Raw genomic sequence first — 17,545 nt, 5'->3', positions numbered from 1 at the left:
TTATACCGTTCCACCTCACCCTGAGTAGTTATGTACACATCCATAACTCAAAATGCATAGAATAGAAAGTAATGCATTCAGCTCAATAGAGTGTAGAGATGAATTTTGCGGGAAACTACTATGTGATAACTTAATGTAAACCTTATTATTTTGCTTACCATATGATTTAAAGTAGTATGCAACCAATTTTATGAGGGTGCTACCAATGTTGGAGAAGTTACTTTTAGTAACTTCAACCTTTTTACACAATGGAACATTACCGTTTACAGAACTAAACAAAGATATTTACTGTTCCACTCTAAATGTTATGAGGTAGCTTCATGAATTCAACTTGCATTTGAATATTCCATGGCTCTGAGTAGGATACATGCAATATTTATACCGTTCCACCTCACCCTGAGTAGTTATGTACACATCCATAACTCAAAATGCATAGAATACAAAGTAATGCATTCAGCTCAATAGAGGGTAGAGATGAATTTTGCGGGAAACTACTATGTGATAACTTGATGTAAACCTTATTATTTTGCTTACCATATGATTTAGAGTAGTATGCAACCAATTTTGTGAGGGTGCTACCAATGTTGGAGAAGTTACTTTTAGTAACTTCAACTGTTTTACACAATGGAGCATTACCGTTTACAGAACTAAACAAAGATATTTACTGTTCCACTCTAAATGTTATGAGGTAGCTTCCTGAATTCACCTTGCATTTGAGTATTCCATGGCTCTGAGTAGGATACATGCAATATTTATATTCTTCCACCTCATCCTGAGTAGTTATGTACACATCCATAACTCAAAATGCATAGAATACAAAGTAAAGCATTCAGCTCAATAGAGTGTAGAGATGAATTTTGCGGGAAACTACTATGTGATAACTTAATGTAAACCTTATTATTTTGCTTACCATATGATTTAGAGTAGTATGCAACCAATTTTATGAGGGTGCTACCAATGTTGGAGAAGTTACTTTTAGTAACTTCAACTTTTTTACACAATGGAACATTACAGTTTACAGAACTAAACAAAGATATTTACTGTTCCACTCTAAATGTTATGAGGTAGCTTCCTGAATTCAACTTGCATTTGAGTATTCCATGGCTCTGAGTAGGATACATGCAATATTTATACCGTTCCACCTCACCCTGAGTAGTTATGTACACATCCATAACTCAAAATGCATAGAATAGAAAGTAATGCATTCAGCTCAATAGAGTGTAGAGATGAATTTTGCGGGAAAATACTATGTGATAACTTAATGTAAACCTTATTATTTTGCTTACCATATGATTTAGAGTAGTATGCAACCAATTTTATGAGGGTGCTACCAATGTTGGAGAAGTTACTTTTAGTAACTTCAACTTTTTACACAATGGAACATTACCGTTTACAGAACTAAACAAAGATATTTACTGTTCCACTCTAAATGTTATGAGGTAGCTTCCTGAATTCAACTTGCATTTGAGTATTCCATGGCTCTGAGTAGGATACATGCAATATTTCTACTGTTCCACCTCATTCTGAGTAGTTATGTACACATCCATAACTCAAAAAGCATAGAATAGAAAGTAAAGCATTCAGCTCAATAGAGTGTAGAGATGAATTTTGCGGGAAACTACTATGTGATAACTTATTGTAAACCTTATTATTGTGCTTACCATATGATTTAGAGTAGTATGCAACAAATTTTATGAGGGTGCTACCAATGTTGGAAACTTTTTTACACAATGGAACATTACAGTTTACAGAACTAAACAAAGATATTTACTGTTCCACTCTAAATGTTATGAGGTAGCTTCCTGAATTCACCTTGCATTTGAGTATTCCATGGCTCTGAGTAGGATACATGCAATATTTATACTGTTCCACCTCATCCTGAGTAGTTATGTACACATCCATAACTCAAAATGCATAGAATAGAAAGTAAAGCATTCAGCTCAATAGAGTGTAGAGATGAATTTTGCGGGAAACTACTATGTGATAACTTGATGTAAACCTTATTATTTTGCTTAAAAATATGATTTAGAGTAGTATGCAACCAATTTTATGAGGGTGCTACCAATTTTGGAGTAGTTACTTTTAGTAACCAACTTTTTTACACAATGGAACATTACCGTTTACATAACTAAACAAAGATATTTACTGTTCCACTCTAAATGTTATGAGGTAGCTTCCTGAATTCACCTTGCATTTGAGTATTCCATGGCTCTGAGTAGGATACATGCAATATTTATACCATTCCACCTGACCCTGTGTAGTTATGTACACATCCATAACTCCAAATGCATAGAATACAAAGTAATGCATTCAGCTCAATTGAGTATAGAAATGAATTTTGCGGGAAACTACTATGTGATAACTTGATGTAAACCTTATTATTTTGCTTACCATATGATTTAGAGTAGTATGCAACCAATTTTATGAGGGTGCTACCAATGTTGGAGAAGTTACTTTTAGTAACTTCAACTTTTTTACACAATGGAACATTACCGTTTACAGAACTAAACAAAGATATTTACTGTTCCACTCTAAATGTTATGAGGTAGCTTCCTGAATTCACCTTGCATTTGAGTATTCCATGGCTCTGAGTAGGATACATGCAATATTTATACTGTTCCACCTCATCCTGAGTAGTTATGTACACATCCATAACTCAAAAAGCATAGAATACAAAGTAATGCATTCAGCTCAATAGAGTGTATAAATGAATTTTGCTGAAAACTACTATGTGATAACTTGATGTAAACCTTATTATTTTGCTTACCATATGATTTAGAGTAGTATGCAACCAATTTTATGAGGGTGCTACCAATGTTGGAGAAGTTACTTTTAGTAACTTCAACTTTTTTACACAATGGAACATTACCGTTTACAGAACTAAACAAAGATATTTACTGTTCCACTCTAAATGTTATGAGGTTGCTTCCTGAATTCACCTTGCATTTGAGTATTCTATGGCTTTGAGTAGGATACATGCAATATTTATACCGTTCCACCTCACCCTTAGTAGTTATGTACACATCCATAACTCAAAATGCATAGAATACAAAGTAATGCATTCAGCTCAATTGAGTGCAGAAATGAATTTTGCGGGAAACTACTATGTGATAACTTGATGTAAACCTTATTATTTTGCTTACCATATGATTTAGAGTAGTATGCAACCAATTTTATGAGGGTGCTACCAATGTTGGAGAAGTTACTTTTAGTAACTTCAACTTGTTTACACAATGGAACATTACCGTTTACAGAACTAAACAAAGATATTTACTGTTCCACTCTAAATGTTATGAGGTAGCTTCCTGAATTCAACTTGCATTTGAGTATTCCATGGCTGTGAGTAGGATACATGCAATATTTATACCGTTCCACCTCACCCTGAGTAGTTATGTACACATCCATAACTCAAAATGCATAGAATAGAAAGTAATGCATTCAGCTCAATAGAGTGTAGAGATGAATTTTGCGGGAAACTACTATGTGATAACTTGATGTAAACCTTATTATTGTGCTTACCATATGATTTAGAGTAGTATGCAACCAATTTTATGAGGGTGCTACCAATGTTGGAGAAGTTACTTTTAGTAACTTCAACTTTTTTACACAATGGAACATTACAGTTTACAGAATTAAACAAAGATATTTACTGTTCCACTCTAAATGTTATGAGGTAGCTTCCTGAATTCAACTTGCATTTGAGTATTCCATGGCTCTGAGTAGGATACATGCAATATTTATACCGTTCCACCTCACCCTGAGTAGTTATGTACACATCCATAACTCAAAATGCATAGAATACAAAGTAATGCATTCAGCTCAATAGAGGGTAGAGATGAATTTTGCGGGAAACTACTATGTGATAACTTGATGTAAACCTTATTATTTTGCTTACCATATGATTTAGAGTAGTATGCAACCAATTTTGTGAGGGTGCTACCAATGTTGGAGAAGTTACTTTTAGTAACTTCAACTGTTTTACACAATGGAGCATTACCGTTTACAGAACTAAACAAAGATATTTACTGTTCCACTCTAAATGTTATGAGGTAGCTTCCTGAATTCACCTTGCATTTGAGTATTCCATGGCTCTGAGTAGGATACATGCAATATTTATATTCTTCCACCTCATCCTGAGTAGTTATGTACACATCCATAACTCAAAATGCATAGAATACAAAGTAAAGCATTCAGCTCAATAGAGTGTAGAGATGAATTTTGCGGGAAACTACTATGTGATAACTTAATGTAAACCTTATTATTTTGCTTACCATATGATTTAGAGTAGTATGCAACCAATTTTATGAGGGTGCTACCAATGTTGGAGAAGTTACTTTTAGTAACTTCAACTTTTTTACACAATGGAACATTACAGTTTACAGAACTAAACAAAGATATTTACTGTTCCACTCTAAATGTTATGAGGTAGCTTCCTGAATTCAACTTGCATTTGAGTATTCCATGGCTCTGAGTAGGATACATGCAATATTTATACCGTTCCACCTCACCCTGAGTAGTTATGTACACATCCATAACTCAAAATGCATAGAATAGAAAGTAATGCATTCAGCTCAATAGAGTGTAGAGATGAATTTTGCGGGAAAATACTATGTGATAACTTAATGTAAACCTTATTATTTTGCTTACCATATGATTTAGAGTAGTATGCAACCAATTTTATGAGGGTGCTACCAATGTTGGAGAAGTTACTTTTAGTAACTTCAACTTTTTACACAATGGAACATTACCGTTTACAGAACTAAACAAAGATATTTACTGTTCCACTCTAAATGTTATGAGGTAGCTTCCTGAATTCAACTTGCATTTGAGTATTCCATGGCTCTGAGTAGGATACATGCAATATTTCTACTGTTCCACCTCATTCTGAGTAGTTATGTACACATCCATAACTCAAAAAGCATAGAATAGAAAGTAAAGCATTCAGCTCAATAGAGTGTAGAGATGAATTTTGCGGGAAACTACTATGTGATAACTTATTGTAAACCTTATTATTGTGCTTACCATATGATTTAGAGTAGTATGCAACAAATTTTATGAGGGTGCTACCAATGTTGGAAACTTTTTTACACAATGGAACATTACAGTTTACAGAACTAAACAAAGATATTTACTGTTCCACTCTAAATGTTATGAGGTAGCTTCCTGAATTCACCTTGCATTTGAGTATTCCATGGCTCTGAGTAGGATACATGCAATATTTATACTGTTCCACCTCATCCTGAGTAGTTATGTACACATCCATAACTCAAAATGCATAGAATAGAAAGTAAAGCATTCAGCTCAATAGAGTGTAGAGATGAATTTTGCGGGAAACTACTATGTGATAACTTGATGTAAACCTTATTATTTTGCTTAAAAATATGATTTAGAGTAGTATGCAACCAATTTTATGAGGGTGCTACCAATTTTGGAGTAGTTACTTTTAGTAACCAACTTTTTTACACAATGGAACATTACCGTTTACATAACTAAACAAAGATATTTACTGTTCCACTCTAAATGTTATGAGGTAGCTTCCTGAATTCACCTTGCATTTGAGTATTCCATGGCTCTGAGTAGGATACATGCAATATTTATACCATTCCACCTGACCCTGTGTAGTTATGTACACATCCATAACTCCAAATGCATAGAATACAAAGTAATGCATTCAGCTCAATTGAGTATAGAAATGAATTTTGCGGGAAACTACTATGTGATAACTTGATGTAAACCTTATTATTTTGCTTACCATATGATTTAGAGTAGTATGCAACCAATTTTATGAGGGTGCTACCAATGTTGGAGAAGTTACTTTTAGTAACTTCAACTTTTTTACACAATGGAACATTACCGTTTACAGAACTAAACAAAGATATTTACTGTTCCACTCTAAATGTTATGAGGTAGCTTCCTGAATTCACCTTGCATTTGAGTATTCCATGGCTCTGAGTAGGATACATGCAATATTTATACTGTTCCACCTCATCCTGAGTAGTTATGTACACATCCATAACTCAAAAAGCATAGAATACAAAGTAATGCATTCAGCTCAATAGAGTGTATAAATGAATTTTGCTGAAAACTACTATGTGATAACTTGATGTAAACCTTATTATTTTGCTTACCATATGATTTAGAGTAGTATGCAACCAATTTTATGAGGGTGCTACCAATGTTGGAGAAGTTACTTTTAGTAACTTCAACTTTTTTACACAATGGAACATTACCGTTTACAGAACTAAACAAAGATATTTACTGTTCCACTCTAAATGTTATGAGGTTGCTTCCTGAATTCACCTTGCATTTGAGTATTCTATGGCTTTGAGTAGGATACATGCAATATTTATACCGTTCCACCTCACCCTTAGTAGTTATGTACACATCCATAACTCAAAATGCATAGAATACAAAGTAATGCATTCAGCTCAATTGAGTGCAGAAATGAATTTTGCGGGAAACTACTATGTGATAACTTGATGTAAACCTTATTATTTTGCTTACCATATGATTTAGAGTAGTATGCAACCAATTTTATGAGGGTGCTACCAATGTTGGAGAAGTTACTTTTAGTAACTTCAACTTGTTTACACAATGGAACATTACCGTTTACAGAACTAAACAAAGATATTTACTGTTCCACTCTAAATGTTATGAGGTAGCTTCCTGAATTCAACTTGCATTTGAGTATTCCATGGCTGTGAGTAGGATACATGCAATATTTATACCGTTCCACCTCACCCTGAGTAGTTATGTACACATCCATAACTCAAAATGCATAGAATAGAAAGTAATGCATTCAGCTCAATAGAGTGTAGAGATGAATTTTGCGGGAAACTACTATGTGATAACTTGATGTAAACCTTATTATTGTGCTTACCATATGATTTAGAGTAGTATGCAACCAATTTTATGAGGGTGCTACCAATGTTGGAGAAGTTACTTTTAGTAACTTCAACTTTTTTACACAATGGAACATTACAGTTTACAGAATTAAACAAAGATATTTACTGTTCCACTCTAAATGTTATGAGGTAGCTTCCTGAATTCAACTTGCATTTGAGTATTCCATGGCTCTGAGTAGGATACATGCAATATTTATACCGTTCCACCTCACCCTGAGTAGTTATGTACACATCCATAACTCAAAATGCATAGAATAGAAAGTAATGCATTCAGCTCAATAGAGTGTAGAGATGAATTTTGCTGGAAACTACTATCTGATAACTTGATGTAAACCTTATTATTTTGCTTACCATATGATTTAGAGTAGTATGCAACCAATTTTATGAGGGTGCTACCAATGTTGGAGAAGTTACTTTTAGTAACTTCAACTTTTTTACACAATGGAACATTACCGTTTACAGAAATAAACAAAGATATTTACTGTTCCACTCTAAATGTTATGAGGTAGCTTCCTGAATTCAACTTGCATTTGAATATTCCATGGCTCTGAGTAGGATACATGCAATATTTATACCGTTCCACCTCACCCTGAGTAGTTATGTACACATCCATAACTCAAAATGCATAGAATACAAAGTAATGCATTCAGCTCAATAGAGGGTAGAGATGAATTTTGCGGGAAACTACTATGTGATAACTTGATGTAAACCTTATTATTTTGCTTACCATATGATTTAGAGTAGTATGCAACCAATTTTGTGAGGGTGCTACCAATGTTGGAGAAGTTACTTTTAGTAACTTCAACTTTTTTACACAATGGAACATTACAGTTTACAGAACTAAACAAAGATATTTACTGTTCCACTCTAAATGTTATGAGGTAGCTTCCTGAATTCACCTTGCATTTGAGTATTCCATGGCTCTGAGTAGGATACATGCAATATTTCTACTGTTCCACCTCATTCTGAGTAGTTATGTACACATCCATAACTCAAAAAGCATAGAATAGAAAGTAAAGCATTCAGCTCAATATAGTGTAGAGATGAATTTTGCGGGAAACTACTATGTGATAACTTAATGGAAACCTTATTATTGTGCTTACCATATGATTTAGAGTAGTATGCAACCAATTTTATGAGGGTGCTACCAATGTTGGAGAAGTTACTTTTAGTAACTTCAACTTTTTTACACAATGGAACATTACAGTTTACAGAACTAAACAAAGATATTTACTGTTCCACTCTAAATGTTATGAGGTAGCTTCCTGAATTCAACTTGCATTTGAGTATTCCATGGCTCTGAGTAGGATACATGCAATATTTATACCGTTCCACCTCACCCTGAGTAGTTATGTACACATCCATAACTCAAAATGCATAGAATAGAAAGTAATGCATTCAGCTCAATACAGTGTAGAGATGAATTTTGCTGGAAACTACTATCTGATAACTTGATGTAAACCTTATTATTTTGCTTACCATATGATTTAGAGTAGTATGCAACCAATTTTATGAGGGTGCTACCAATGTTGGAGAAGTTACTTTTAGTAACTTCAACTGTTTTACACAATGGAACATTACCGTTTACAGAACTAAACAAAGATATTTACTGTTCCACTCTACATGTTATGAGGTAGCTTCCTGAATTCACCTTGCATTTGAGTATTCCATGGCTCTGAGTAGGATACATGCAATATTTATACTGTTCCACCTCATCCTGAGTAGTTATGTACACATCCATAACTCAAAATGCATAGAATACAAAGTAATGCATTCAGCTCAATAGAGTGTAGAAATGAATTATGCGGGAAACTACTGTGATAACTTGATGTATACCTTATTATTTTGCTTACCATATGATTTAGAGTAGTATGCAACCAATTTTATGAGGGTGCTACCAATGTTGGAGAAGTTACTTTTAGTAACTTCAACTTTTTTACACAATGGAACATTACCGTTTACAGAACTAAACAAAGATATTTACTGTTCCACTCTAAATGTTATGAGGTAGCTTCCTGAATTCACCTTGCATTTGAGTATTCCATGGCTCTGAGTAGGATACATGCAATATTTATACAGTTCCACCTGACCCTGAGTAGTTATATACACATCCATAACTCAAAATGCATAGAATACAAAGTAATGCATTCAGCTCAATAGAGTGTATAAATGAATTTTGCTGAAAACTACTATGTGATAACTTGATGTAAACCTTATTATTTTGCTTACCATATGATTTAAAGTAGTATGCAACCAATTTTATGAGGGTGCTACCAATGTTGGAGAAGTTACTTTTAGTAACTTCAACTTTTTTACACAATGGAACATTACCGTTTACAGAACTAAACAAAGATATTTACTGTTCCACTCTAAATGTTATGAGGTAGCTTCCTGAATTCACCTTGCATTTGAGTATTCCATGGCTCTGAGTAGGATACATGCAATATTTATACTGTTCCACCTAACCCTGAGTAGTTATGTACACATCCATAACTCAAAATGCATAGAATACAAAGTAATGCATTCAGCTCAATAGAGTGTAGAAATGAATTTTGCGGGAAAATACTATGTGATAACTTGATGTAAACCTTATTATTTTGCTGACCATATGATATAGAGTAGTATGCAACCAATTTTATGAGGGTGCAACCAATGTTGGAGAAGTTACTTTTAGTAACTTCAACTTTTTTACACAATGGAGCATTACCGTTTACAGAACTAAACAAAGATATTTACTGTTCCACTCTAAATGTTATGAGGTAGCTTCCTGAATTCACCTTGCATTTGAGTATTCCATGGCTCTGAGTAGGATACATGCAATATTTATACAGTTCCACCTGACCCTGAGTAGTTATATACACATCCATAACTCAAAATGCATAGAATACAAAGTAATGCATTCAGCTCAATAAAGTGTATAAATGAATTTTGCTGAAAACTACTATCTGATAACTTGATGTAAACCTTATTATTTTGCTTACCATATGATTTAGAGTAGTATGCAACCAATTTTATGAGGGTGCTACCAATGTTGGAGAAGTTACTTTTAGTAACTTCAACTTTTTTACACAATGGAACATTACCGTTTACAGAACTAAACAAAGATATTTACTGTTCCACTCTAAATGTTATGAGGTAGCTTCCTGAATTCACCTTGCATTTGAGTATTCCATGGCTCTGAGTAGGATACATGCAATATTTATACTGTTCCACCTTACCCTGAGTAGTTATGTACACATCCATAACTCAAAATGCATAGAATACAAAGTAATGCATTCAGCTCAATAGAGTGTAGAAATGAATTTTGCGGGAAACTACTATGTGATAACTTGATGTAAACCTTATTATTTTGCTTACCATATGATATAGAGTAGTATGCAACCAATCTTATGAGGGTGCTACCAATGTTGGAGAAGTTACTTTTAGTAACTTCAACTTTTTTACACAATGGAACATTACCGTTTACAGAATTAAACAAAGATATTTACTGTTCCACTCTAAATGTTATGAGGTAGCTTCCTGAATTCAACTTGCATTTGAGTATTCCATGGCTCTGAGTAGGATACATGCAATATTTATACAGTTCCACCTGACCCTGAGTAGTTATATACACATCCATAACTCAAAATGCATAGAATACAAAGTAAAGCATTCAGCTCAATAGAGTGTAGAGATGAATTTTGCGGGAAACAACTATGTGATAACTTGATGTAAACCTTATTATTTTGCCTACCATATGATTTAGAGTAGTATGCAACCAATTTTATGAGGGTGCTACCAATGTTGGAGAAGTTACTTTTAGTAACTTCAACTTTTTTACACAATGGAACATTACCGTTTACAGAACTAAACAAAGATATTTACTGTTCCACTCTAAATGTTATGAGGTAGCTTCCTGAATTCACCTTGCATTTGAGTATTCCATGGCTCTGAGTAGGATACATGCAATATTTATACTGTTCCACCTCATCCTGAGTAGTTATGTACACATCCATAACTCAAAATGCATAGAATACAAAGTAATGCATTCAGCTCAATAGAGTGTAGAAATGAATTATGCGGGAAACTACTGTGATAACTTCATGTATACCTTATTATTTTGCTTACCATATGATTTAGAGTAGTATGCAACCAATTTTATGAGGGTGCTACCAATGTTGGAGAAGTTACTTTTAGTAACTTCAACTTTTTTATACAATGGAACATTACCGTTTACAGAACTAAACAAAGATATTTACTGTTCCACTCTAAATGTTATGAGGTAGCTTCCTGAATTCACCTTGCATTTGAGTATTCCATGGCTCTGAGTAGGATACATGCAATATTTATACTGTTCCACCTTACCCTGAGTAGTTATGTACACATCCATAACTCAAAATTCATAGAATACAAAGTAATGCATTCAGCTCAATAGAGTGTAGAGATGAATTTTGCGGGAAACAACTATGTGATAACTTGATGTAAACCTTATTATTTTGCCTACCATATGATTTAGAGTAGTATGCAACCAATTTTATGAGGGTGCTACCAATGTTGGAGAAGTTACTTTTAGTAACTTCAGCTTTTTTACACAATGGAACATTACCGTTTACAGAACTAAACAAAGATATTTACTGTTCCACTCTAAATGTTATGAGGTAGCTTCCTGAATTCACCTTGCATTTGAGTATTCCATGGCTCTGAGTAGGATACATGCAATATTTATACTGTTCCACCTCACCCTGACTAGTTATGTACACATCCATAACTCAAAATGCATAGAATACAAAGTAATGCATTCAGCTCAATAGAGTGTATAAATGAATTTTGCGGGAAAATACTATGTGATAACTTGATGTAAACCTTATTATTTTGCTTACCATATGATATAGAGTAGTATGCAACCAATTTTATGAGGGTGCTACCAATGTTGGAGAAGTTACTTTTAGTAACTTCAACTTTTTTACACAATGGAACATTACCGTTTACAGAATTAAACAAAGATATTTACTGTTCCACTCTAAATGTTATGAGGTAGCTTCCTGAATTCACCTTGCATTTGAGTATTCCATGGCTCTGAGTAGGATACATGCAATATTTATACAGTTCCACCTGACCCTGAGTAGTTATATACACATCCATAACTCAAAATGCATAGAATACAAAGTAAAGCATTCAGCTCAATAGAGTGTAGAGATGAATTTTGCGGGAAACAACTATGTGATAACTTGATGTAAACCTTATTATTTTGCCTACCATATGATTTAGAGTAGTATGCTACCAATTTTATGAGGGTGCTACCAATGTTGGAGAAGTTACTTTTAGTAACTTCAACTTTTTTACACAATGGAACATTACCGTTTACAGAACTAAACAAAGATATTTACTGTTCCACTCTAAATGTTATGAGGTAGCTTCCTGAATTCACCTTGCATTTGAGTATTCCATGGCTCTGAGTAGGATACATGCAATATTTATACTGTTCCACCTCATCCTGAGTAGTTATGTACACATCCATAACTCAAAATGCATAGAATACAAAGTAATGCATTCAGCTCAATAGAGTGTAGAAATGAATTATGCGGGAAACTACTGTGATAACTTGATGTATACCTTATTATTTTGCTTACCATATGATTTAGAGTAGTATGCAACCAATTTTATGAGGGTGCTACCAATGTTGGAGAAGTTACTTTTAGTAACTTCAACTTTTTTACACAATGGAACATTACCGTTTACAGAACTAAACAAAGATATTTACTGTTCCACTCTAAATGTTATGAGGTAGCTTCCTGAATTCACCTTGCATTTGAGTATTCCATGGCTCTGAGTAGGATACATGCAATATTTCTACAGTTCCACCTGACCCTGAGTAGTTATATACACATCCATAACTCAAAATGCATAGAATACAAAGTAATGCATTCAGCTCAATAGAGTGTATAAATGAATTTTGCTGAAAACTACTATGTGATAACTTGATGTAAACCTTATTATTTTGCTTACCATATGATTTAGAGTAGTATGCAACCAATTTTATGAGGGTGCTACCAATGTTGGAGAAGTTACTTTTAGTAACTTCAGCTTTTTTACACAATGGAACATTACCGTTTACAGAACTAAACAAAGATATTTACTGTTCCACTCTAAATGTTATGAGGTAGCTTCCTGAATTCACCTTGCATTTGAGTATTCCATGGCTCTGAGTAGGATACATGCAATATTTATACTGTTCCACCTCACCCTGACTAGTTATGTACACATCCATAACTCAAAATGCATAGAATACAAAGTAATGCATTCAGCTCAATAGAGTGTAGAAATGAATTTTGCGGGAAAATACTATGTGATAACTTGATGTAAACCTTATTATTTTGCTTACCATATGATATAGAGTAGTATGCAACCAATTTTATGAGGGTGCTACCAATGTTGGAGAAGTTACTTTTAGTAACTTCAACTTTTTTACACAATGGAACATTACCGTTTACAGAATTAAACAAAGATATTTACTGTTCCACTCTAAATGTTATGAGGTAGCTTCCTGAATTCAACTTGCATTTGAGTATTCCATGGCTCTGAGTAGGATACATGCAATATTTATACCGTTCCACCTGACCCTGAGTAGTTATGTACACATCCATAACTCAAAATGCATAGAATAGAAAGTAAAGCATTCAGCTCAATAGAGTGTAGAGATGAATTTTGCGGGAAACTACTATGTGATAACTTGATGTATACCTTATTATTTTGCTTACCATATGATTTAGAGTAGTATGCAACCAATTTTATGAGGGTGCTACCAATGTTGGAGAAGTTACTTTTAGTAACTTCAACTTTTTTACACAATGGAACATTACCGTTTACAGAACTAAACAAAGATATTTACTGTTCCACTCTAAATGTTATGAGGTAGCTTCCTGAATTCACCTTGCATTTGAGTATTCCATGGCTCTGAGTAGGATACATGCAATATTTATACTGTTCCACCTCATCCTGAGTAGTTATGTACACATCCATAACTCAAAATGCATAGAATACAAAGTAATGCATTCAGCTCAATAGAGTGTAGAAATGAATTATGCGGGAAACTACTGTGATAACTTGATGTATACCTTATTATTTTGCTTACCATATGATTTAGAGTAGTATGCAACCAATTTTATGAGGGTGCTACCAATGTTGGAGAAGTTACTTTTAGTAACTTCAACTTTTTTACACAATGGAACATTACCGTTTACAGAACTAAACAAAGATATTTACTGTTCCACTCTAAATGTTATGAGGTAGCTTCCTGAATTCACCTTGCATTTGAGTATTCCATGGCTCTGAGTAGGATACATGCAATATTTCTACAGTTCCACCTGACCCTGAGTAGTTATATACACATCCATAACTCAAAATGCATAGAATACAAAGTAATGCATTCAGCTCAATAGAGTGTAGAGATGAATTTTGCGGGAAACTACTATGTGATAACTTGATGTATACCTTATTATTTTGCTTACCATATGATTTAGAGTAGTATGCAACCAATTTTATGAGGGTGCTACCAATGTTGGAGAAGTTACTTTTAGTAACTTCAACTTTTTTACACAATGGAACATTAACGTTTACAGAACTAAACAAAGATATTTACTGTTCCACTCTAAATGTTATGAGGTAGCTTCCTGAATTCACCTTGCATTTGAGTATTCCATGGCTCTGAGTAGGATACGTGCAATATTTATACTGTTCCACCTCATCCTGAGTAGTTATGTACACATCCATAACTCAAAATGCATAGAATACTAAGTAATGCATTCAGCTCAATAGAGTGTAGAAATGAATTATGCGGGAAACTACTGTGATAACTTGATGTATACCTTATTATTTTGATTACCATATGATTTAGAGTAGTATGCAACCAATTTTATGAGGGTGCTACCAATGTTCGAGAAGTTACTTTTAGTAACTTCAACTTTTTTACACAATGGAACATTACCGTTTACAGAACTAAACAAAGATATTTACTGTTCCACTCTAAATGTTATGAGGTAGCTTCCTGAATTCACCTTGCATTTGAGTATTCCATGGCTCTGAGTAGGATACATGCAATATTTCTACAGTTCCACCTGACCCTGAGTAGTTATATACACATCCATAACTCAAAATGCATAGAATACAAAGTAATGCATTCAGCTCAATAGAGTGTATAAATGAATTTTGCTGAAAACTACTATGTGATAACTTGATGTAAACCTTATTATTTTGCTTACCATATGATTTAGAGTAGTATGCAACCAATTTTATGAGGGTGCTACCAATGTTGGAGAAGTTACTTTTAGTAACTTCAACTTTTTTACACAATGGAACATTACCGTTTACAGAACTAAACAAAGATATTTACTGTTCCACTCTAAATGTTATGAGGTAGCTTCCTGAATTCACCTTGCATTTGAGTATTCCATGGCTCTGAGTAGGATACATGCAATATTTATACTGTTCCACCTCACCCTGAGTAGTTATGTACACATCCATAACTCAAAATGCATAGAATACAAAGTAATGCATTCAGCTCAATAGAGTGTAGAAATGAATTTTGCGGGAAAATACTATGTGATAACTTGATGTAAACCTTATTATTTTGCTTACCATATGATATAGAGTAGTATGCAACCAATTTTATGAGGGTGCTACCAATGTTGGAGAAGTTACTTTTAGTAACTTCAACTTTTTTACACAATGGAACATTACCGTTTACAGAATTAAACAAAGATATTTACTGTTCCACTCTAAATGTTATGAGGTAGCTTCCTGAATTCAACTTGCATTTGAGTATTCCATGGCTCTGAGTAGGATACATGCAATATTTATACCGTTCCACCTGACCCTAAGTAGTTATGTACACATCCATAACTCAAAATGCATAGAATAGAAAGTAAAGCATTCAGCTCAATAGAGTGTAGAGATGAATTTTGCGGGAAACTACTATGTGATAACTTGATGTATACCTTATTATTTTGCTTACCATATGATTTAGAGTAGTATGCAACCAATTTTATGAGGGTGCTACCAATGTTGGAGAAGTTACTTTTAGTAACTTCAACTTTTTTACACAATGGAACATTACCGTTTACAGAACTAAACAAAGATATTTACTGTTCCACTCTAAATGTTATGAGGTAGCTTCCTGAATTCACCTTGCATTTGAGTATTCCATGGCTCTGAGTAGGATACATGCAATATTTATACTGTTCCACCTTACCCTGAGTAGTTATGTACACATCCATAACTCAAAATGCATAGAATACAAAGTAATGCATTCAGCTCAATAGAGTGTAGAAATGAATTTTGCGGGAAACTACTATGTGATAACTTGATGTAAACCTTATTATTTTGCTTACCATATGATATAGAGTAGTATGCAACCAATTTTATGAGGGTGCTACCAATGTTGGAGAAGTTACTTTTAGTAACTTCAACTTTTTTACACAATGGAACATTACCGTTTACAGAATTAAACAAAGATATTTACTGTTCCACTCTAAATGTTATGAGGTAGCTTCCTGAATTCAACTTGCATTTGAGTATTCCATGGCTCTGAGTAGGATACATGCAATATTTATACAGTTCCACCTGACCCTGAGTAGTTATATACACATCCATAACTCAAAATGCATAGAATACAAAGTAAAGCATTCAGCTCAATAGAGTGTAGAGATGAATTTTGCGGGAAACAACTATGTGATAACTTGATGTAAACCTTATTATTTTGCCTACCATATGATTTAGAGTAGTATGCAACCAATTTTATGAGGGTGCTACCAATGTTGGAGAAGTTACTTTTAGTAACTTCAACTTTTTTACACAATGGAACATTAACGTTTACAGAACTAAACAAAGATATTTACTGTTCCACTCTAAATGTTATGAGGTAGCTTCCTGAATTCACCTTGCATTTGAGTATTCCATGGCTCTGAGTAGGATACGTGCAATATTTATACTGTTCCACCTCATCCTGAGTAGTTATGTACACATCCATAACTCAAAATGCATAGAATACTAAGTAATGCATTCAGCTCAATAGAGTGTAGAAATGAATTATGCGGGAAACTACTGTGATAACTTGATGTATACCTTATTATTTTGCTTACCATATGATTTAGAGTAGTATGCAACCAATTTTATGAGGGTGCTACCAATGTTCGAGAAGTTACTTTTAGTAACTTCAACTTTTTTACACAATGGAACATTACCGTTTACAGAACTAAACAAAGATATTTACTGTTCCACTCTAAATGTTATGAGGTAGCTTCCTGAATTCACCTTGCATTTGAGTATTCCATGGCTCTGAGTAGGATACATGCAATATTTCTACAGTTCCACCTGACCCTGAGTAGTTATATACACATCCATAACTCAAAATGCATAGAATACAAAGTAATGCATTCAGCTCAATAGAGTGTATAAATGAATTTTGCTGAAAACTACTATGTGATAACTTGATGTAAACCTTATTATTTTGCTTACCATATGATTTAGAGTAGTATGCAACCAATTTTATGAGGGTGCTACCAATGTTGGAGAAGTTACTTTTAGTAACTTCAACTTTTTTACACAATGGAACATTACCGTTTACAGAACTAAACAAAGATATTTACTGTTCCACTCTAAATGTT

The sequence above is a fragment of the Hemitrygon akajei genome, chromosome 11, assembly GCF_048418815.1.
Source record: "Hemitrygon akajei chromosome 11, sHemAka1.3, whole genome shotgun sequence".
NCBI classification, from domain to species: Eukaryota; Metazoa; Chordata; class Chondrichthyes; order Myliobatiformes; family Dasyatidae; genus Hemitrygon; species Hemitrygon akajei.
The sequence above is the reverse complement of the archived record's forward strand: the minus strand, read 5'-3'. Positions refer to the sequence as shown.